The following is a 6,318-nucleotide window of genomic DNA, read 5'->3' on the forward strand; positions in this document are numbered from 1 at the left end:
TACATATAACCCCCTTTTCACCCATTAAGCTCTGCCCAGCCACCCTTACCCCTCAGCACATGCCCTTAGCCCCAAAGTGTCTGTGTCCATTGTTATGCTTATATGAATGCATGTAAGTCCTTTGCTTTATCCCTTAACCCCCCTCACTCTCTTAAATTCCCTCTGAAGTTTGACAGTCCGTTCGATGATTCTATGACTCTGAATGTATTTTTGTTCATAAATTTATGCTGTTCATTATAATCCACAAATAATGAGGTCATGTGACACTGGTTCTTTTCCTGGTCAGGGCACATACATGGGTTGCAGGATCAATTTCCAATGTGGGGGTGGAGTCATGCACAAGGCAACCAATCAGAAATTCTCTCATCATTGATGCTTTTATCTCTCCCTCTCCCTTCCACTCTCTAAAATCAGCAAAAACATTTTTAAACCAAGTATATACATATATACATAGGCCATGGACATATGCAGTAATGTGGTGAGGGACTAGAAGCAGTGGGGGCAGGGTAGAGGGAGTAAAGGGGGGAGGAGTATGGGGGAAAATTGAGAACATCTATAATAGCGTCAACAATAAAAAATAATAGTGTGCACAGCGGTGAGGCTCAGTGGTTGGGCGTGTACCCATCAACCAACATATCATTGGTTGGATTCCAGATCAAGGCACATACCCAGGTTGGGGGTTCCATCCCAGTAGGGGGAATGCTGGAGGCACTGGTCAATGATTCTCTCTCATCATTGATGTTTCTTCAATTCCCTTTCTCTTTAAAAAATCAATCAAGACATTTTAAAAATGAACAGTGTTAAGATTGATTTGACTCAACAACAACAAAGTGATTGTGGGCCATCATGTTTTCTTCCAAGTCCTGTAAGCAAAATCAAGCCTTGTTCTGTCTTTATACAGGATGTCCCAGGCATAACTTTTTGGGCACAGGATCCAGCCTGGAGTTGGTCTGCCTCAGCTTGGCCTCTAATGTTTGAGTTCTTGACTTCATGCAGAAAAGATTTCACAACAGGAGTTCAAATATTTTTATTTATTTTTTCCTTTATTGATTAAGGTATTACAAATGTGTCTTTAACCCCCCATTGTCTCCTCACCCCACCAATTTTGCCCTCACCCTCACCCCCTGCTGTCTGCATCCATTGTTTATGCTGATATGCATGCATACATGTCCTTTGGTTGATCTCTCCCCCTAACCCCCATCCTCCCTACATTCCCTCTGAGGTTTGAGGATCTAATCAATTCTTCTCTGTCTCTGAATCTGTTTTTGTTCATGGGTTTATGTTGTTCATTATAATCCACAAATGAGTGAGATCATGTGATATTTATCTTTCTCTGACTGGCTTATTTCACTTAGCATAATGTTCTCCAGCTCCATCTACGCTGTTGCAAATGGTAGGAGTTCCTTCCTTTTTACAGCAGCGTAGTATTCCATTGTGTAGATGCACCAAAGTTTTTTAATCCACTCATCTGCTGATGGGCACTTAGGCTGTTTCCAGATCTTAGCTATGGTGAATTGTGCTGCTATGAACATATAGGTGCATATATCCTTTCTGATTGGTGTTTATAGTTTCATGAGATATATACCTAGAAGTGGGATCATTGGGTCAAATGGGAGTTCCATTTTTAGTTTTTTGAGGAAAATCCATACTGTTCTCCACAGTGGCTGCACCAGTCTGCATTCCCAACAGCAGTGCACAAAGGTTCCTTTTCCTCATCCTCCCCAGCACTTGTCATTATTGATTTGTTGATGATAGCCATTCTGATAGGTGTGAGATGGCACCTGATTGTTGTTTTGATTTGCATCTCTTGGGTGATTAGTGATTTTCAGCATGTTTTCATATGTATTTTGGCATTTCTTATGTCTTCTTTTAAAAAGTATCTATTTAGGTTCGTTGCCCATTTTTTGATTGGGTTATTCTTTCTTTTGTTAAGTTGTATGAGTTCCCTGTAAATGTTGGAGATTAAACCCTTATTGGTGATAACATTGGCAATTATAACAGTGGGCTTTCTGAGCCTAGCCCTTGTTTTCTACATTCCACTAGTTACCAGTCAGCAGGGCCAGGCCTTCTCTGATATCATCCAGCATGTTCACCCTGTGACATAACAGGATTTTCCCTGCACCAAAGTCTCTACACATACATAAAAGCCACATATTCCCAGTATTAATTGCATATGACAGAGGTGAGCAGGTCTCACTTCCCAAATGGACCTTCGACAACACTCCATGCCTCCTCCTCCAGGCTCAGCATGTGCTTCAAAGTGAGTGCTGTTAGATGTGCAGCATCGCAGAGAGAGATGTACGGTGATCTTTTTCCAAGGAGCCAGATGGCTGCTGGCCGAGGCAGTCCACCTTGACTTAGAAGACGAGAGGGTGTTCTTACAGGGGAGGCTCCAGTGCTGTGGCGGATGCTCTGTGCTGCATCCACCAGTCCCTGTGGCCATGGATCAATACTGTACACTCAGACTGTTTTTTAAAGCATATACCCTGTGGGCATGTGCATCCTACCATGTGTAGATTGATGCGTTGATTTTAAAAGTACTGACTCTTTTAGCATAAACACTACAGCTTGTTGAAAAGAAGGATCCCTGAGAGTGACTTGCAGGTTAGAGCTCCCTTTCTGGAGGCCATGGTGAGGAAGTTTGATGACATCTGTAAAAAGGGCAGTGAAGGCAAAGAGTGTGACAACCTGTTCACCATCATTGCCCATTTGTATGACTTCCACCTGGTACAGTTTCTCCTCATATTTGACATTTTGGAAAAATTTACTGGAAGTTTCACAGAGAAAGAAATGGAACTGATCCTATTAATGCTGAGAAATGTGGGCTTTTCGTTGAGAAAAGATGATGTTTTGTTACTAGAAGCGATTACAGAGACCCAGGCTAAAGCCAATGGGGAAGGTGGCAAGTTCCAGGACAAGACCAGGTACAATGGGTCACTTGACCTGCCTCCTAAGTGCCTAAGTTCTCAGAAGCTGACCGGCAAGTAGAAATAAGTGGGGTAAATGCTATGTTTCATTTCCTAGTAATCTTTATCTTCTGCTTCTGTAATTTGATTTTTTTTAATCTTTAAAACTAGAGGCCGGGTGCACAGATTCGGCTCTCCGACATCCTTCGAGGGGTCCGAGATTGGGAGAGGGTGCAGGCCAGGCTGAGGGACCCCACTGGTGCACGATCAGGGCTAGGGAGGGACCATGGGAGGGATCCAGGGTGTGTCTGGCCCATCTTGCCCAATCCCAATCAGCTGAACCCTAGCAGCAAGCTATCCCCTGGTGGTCGAATGGTTGAATGATTGGAGGGACAATTAGCATATCAGGCATATAATATTAGAGGTCCAGAGCAGGGGATTCGGGTACTAGTGGGGGGTGTGGCCTGCAGGGATTGGCCCGCTGTGGAATCGCTGCTCATCTTGGTCAGCACACTGGCGCCCCCACTGTGGGAACACATTGACCACAAGGAGGCAGCTCCTACATTGAGTGTCTGCCCTCTGCTGGTCAGTGTGCGTCATATCCTGAAGGCACCTGAAGGGTTCTGAATGGGAAAATGGCACATGAAGTCTTCTTGCTAATGGTCCCTTTGGCTACAATGTAGAAGATGGAGGTAGTCAGACAGGTATACCCCCCTTCAGGGGTTGGAGATGATGGTGGGAGGATTAGCTCAGTTGCAGTGGGTGTGGGTGTGGGAGTGAAAACTGACCACGCAGGACAGTGATGGCGAACCTATGACATGCGTGTCAAGGTGACACGTGAACTCATTTTTTTGGTTGATTTTTCTTTGTTAAATGGCATTTAAATATATAAAATAAATATCAAAAATATAAATCTTTGTTTTACTAATGTTGCAAATATAAAAACATTTCTATATGTGACACAGCACCAGAGTTAAGTTAGGGTTTTTCAAAATGCTGACACGCCGAGCTCAAAAGGTTCGCCATCACTGATGTAGGGAATGGGTGGGAGGGAAGGCCAGGGGAAGCCCATGTTCTCAGCTTGGGACTTCAGTGGACAGGAGTACATGCAGGAGACCCAGGCTCGAAAGGGAAGATGGGTTCTTTTCTAAAATCCCATAATATTCACTGGGAGAAGTTGTGGTCTGAGCACTCTGAGGAGGTCCTGAGGCTCTGACGTGAGAAGTCTCAGGGTTAGAATCATTGACATTCAGACATTTGAAAGGAAGAGCGGGGTTGAGGGGGTGAAGCACCTTCCGGTGGGTGAATGCATTGTCCTGTGGGAGGACCCTTCTTTCTAGGGGGGACACACATCTTCCTGTGGGGGAAACACACCTTCCTGTGGTGGGAATGCACCTTCCTTGGGAGAACTCTTCTTCCTGTGGGGGAAAAACAACTTCCTATGGGGGAAACGCACCTTCCTGTGGGTAACACACCTTCCTGTGGGGGAATACATCTTCCTGTGGGTGAACCCTTCTTCTTATGGCACAAATGTGCCTTCCAGTGGGGGGTATGCACTTTTCTGTGGCAAAACCCACCTTCCTGTGGGAGAAACATACCTTCCTGTGGGGAAACCCACCTTCTTGTGCAGGAATTGCACCTTCCTATGGGAAAACCCATGTTCCTATTGGGGAATGCACCTTCATTTTGGGGAATTGCTCCGTACCATGATGAAACACATCTTCCTATGGGGGAAACAAACCTTCCTGTGGGGGAACCCTTCTTCCTGTGGGGGAAACATTTCTGTGGGGAATGAATCTTCCTGTGGGGGATATGCACCTTCCTACAGCGAAACCCACCTTCCTGTGTGAGAAACGCATCTTCCTTAAGGGGAAAGGCACCTTCCAGTGGGGGAATGAATCTTTCCATTGGAGAACCCTTCATCTATGGGGGAAATGCATCTTCTTGTGGGGGGAACACACCCTCCTGTGGGGGAACCCTTCTTCCTGTGGGGGAAAGCACCTTCCTATGGGGGAAACACATCTTCCTGTGGGGGATATGCACCTTCCTGTGGCAAAACCCACCTTCCTTTGGGGGAAATGCACCATCTATGAGGGAACACATCTTCCTGTGCAGGAAGTGCACCTTCCTGTGGGGGAATGCATCTCCTGTGGGGAAACCCTTCTTCCTCTGGGGGAAATGCATCTTCCTGTGGGTAACGCACCTTTCTATGCAGGAGTACATCTTCCTCTGGGGAAAACACATGTTCTTTGGAGGGAACGCATATTCCTGTGGGAGTAACACACCTTCCTGTGGGGGAACCCACCTTCCTGTGGGGGAAATGCACCTTTCTGCTGGGGAACCCTCGTACTTGTGGGAGAACACTTCTTCCTGTGGGGGAAATCATCTTTTGGTAGGGGAAATGCACATTTCTGTGGGGGAAACACAACTTTCTGTTCAGGAATCCTCTCTGTGGGGAAAATATACCTTCCTGTAAGGGAACACATCTTAGGGGTAGGGTGACAGGGTGAAGCAACTTCCTGTGGGAGAAGCCTTCTTCCTATGGGGGAAACTCATTTTCCTATGGGGGATATGCATCTTTCTGTGGTGAAATGCACCTTCCTTGGGGGAACTCTTCTTCCTGTGGGGGGAAACTCAACTTCATGTGTGGAAACCCACCTTCCTGTGGTGGAAATGCACCTTCCTATGGGGAACCCTTCTTCCTGTGGGGGAAACTCACCTTCCTGTGGGAGAACCCTTCTTCCTATGGGGAAACACATCTTCCTGTGGTGGAATACTTCCTGTGGGGGAAACACACCATCCTATGGTGGAACCCTATTTCCTGTCTTAGAAATGCACCTTTCTGTGAGAGAACCCTTCTTCATGTGGGGGAATCACATCTTCCTATTGGGAACGCACCTTCCTGCGTGGGAAACACATATTCCTGCGGGGGATATGTAACTTCCTGTGGTGGAAATTCACCTTCCTTTCAGGGAACCCTTCTACCTGTGGGAGAAACACACCATACGGTGAAGAAACACATCTTCCTGTGGGGGAAATGCACCTTCCTGTGGTGGAACCCTACTTCCTGTCTTAGAAATGCACCTTCCTGTGGGAGAACCCTTCTTCCTGTGGTGGAAATGCATTTTCCTGTGCGGGAAACGCACCTTTCTGTGTGGGATCCTTCTTCCTGTGTGGGGAACGCACCTTCCTATGGGGGAAACACACAGTCCTATGAGGGAACACATCTTCCTGTGAGGGAAATGCACCTTCCTGAGGGGGAAAGGCATCTTCCTATAGGGGAATGCATCTTCCTGTGAGTGAAGCCGTCTTCCTGTGGGGAAAATGCACCTTCCTGTAAGGAATCCATCTTCCTGTGGGTGAATGCACCTTCCTGTGGGGGAAACACACCTTCCTGTGCAGGAATCCTTTT

General features: G+C 46.5%; 1 protein-coding gene across 1 annotated transcript in view; it reads right to left on the reverse strand.

Moving 5' to 3' along the window:
* LOC102430703 (zinc finger protein OZF-like) overlaps window positions 1–6,318 on the reverse strand; it is a 51,582-nt gene that overhangs the window by 26,360 nt on the left and 18,904 nt on the right. The window lies entirely within an intron of this gene.

This window comes from Myotis lucifugus, unplaced genomic scaffold, assembly GCF_000147115.1.
Source record: "Myotis lucifugus unplaced genomic scaffold, Myoluc2.0 scaffold_711, whole genome shotgun sequence".
NCBI lineage: Eukaryota > Metazoa > Chordata > Mammalia > Chiroptera > Vespertilionidae > Myotis > Myotis lucifugus.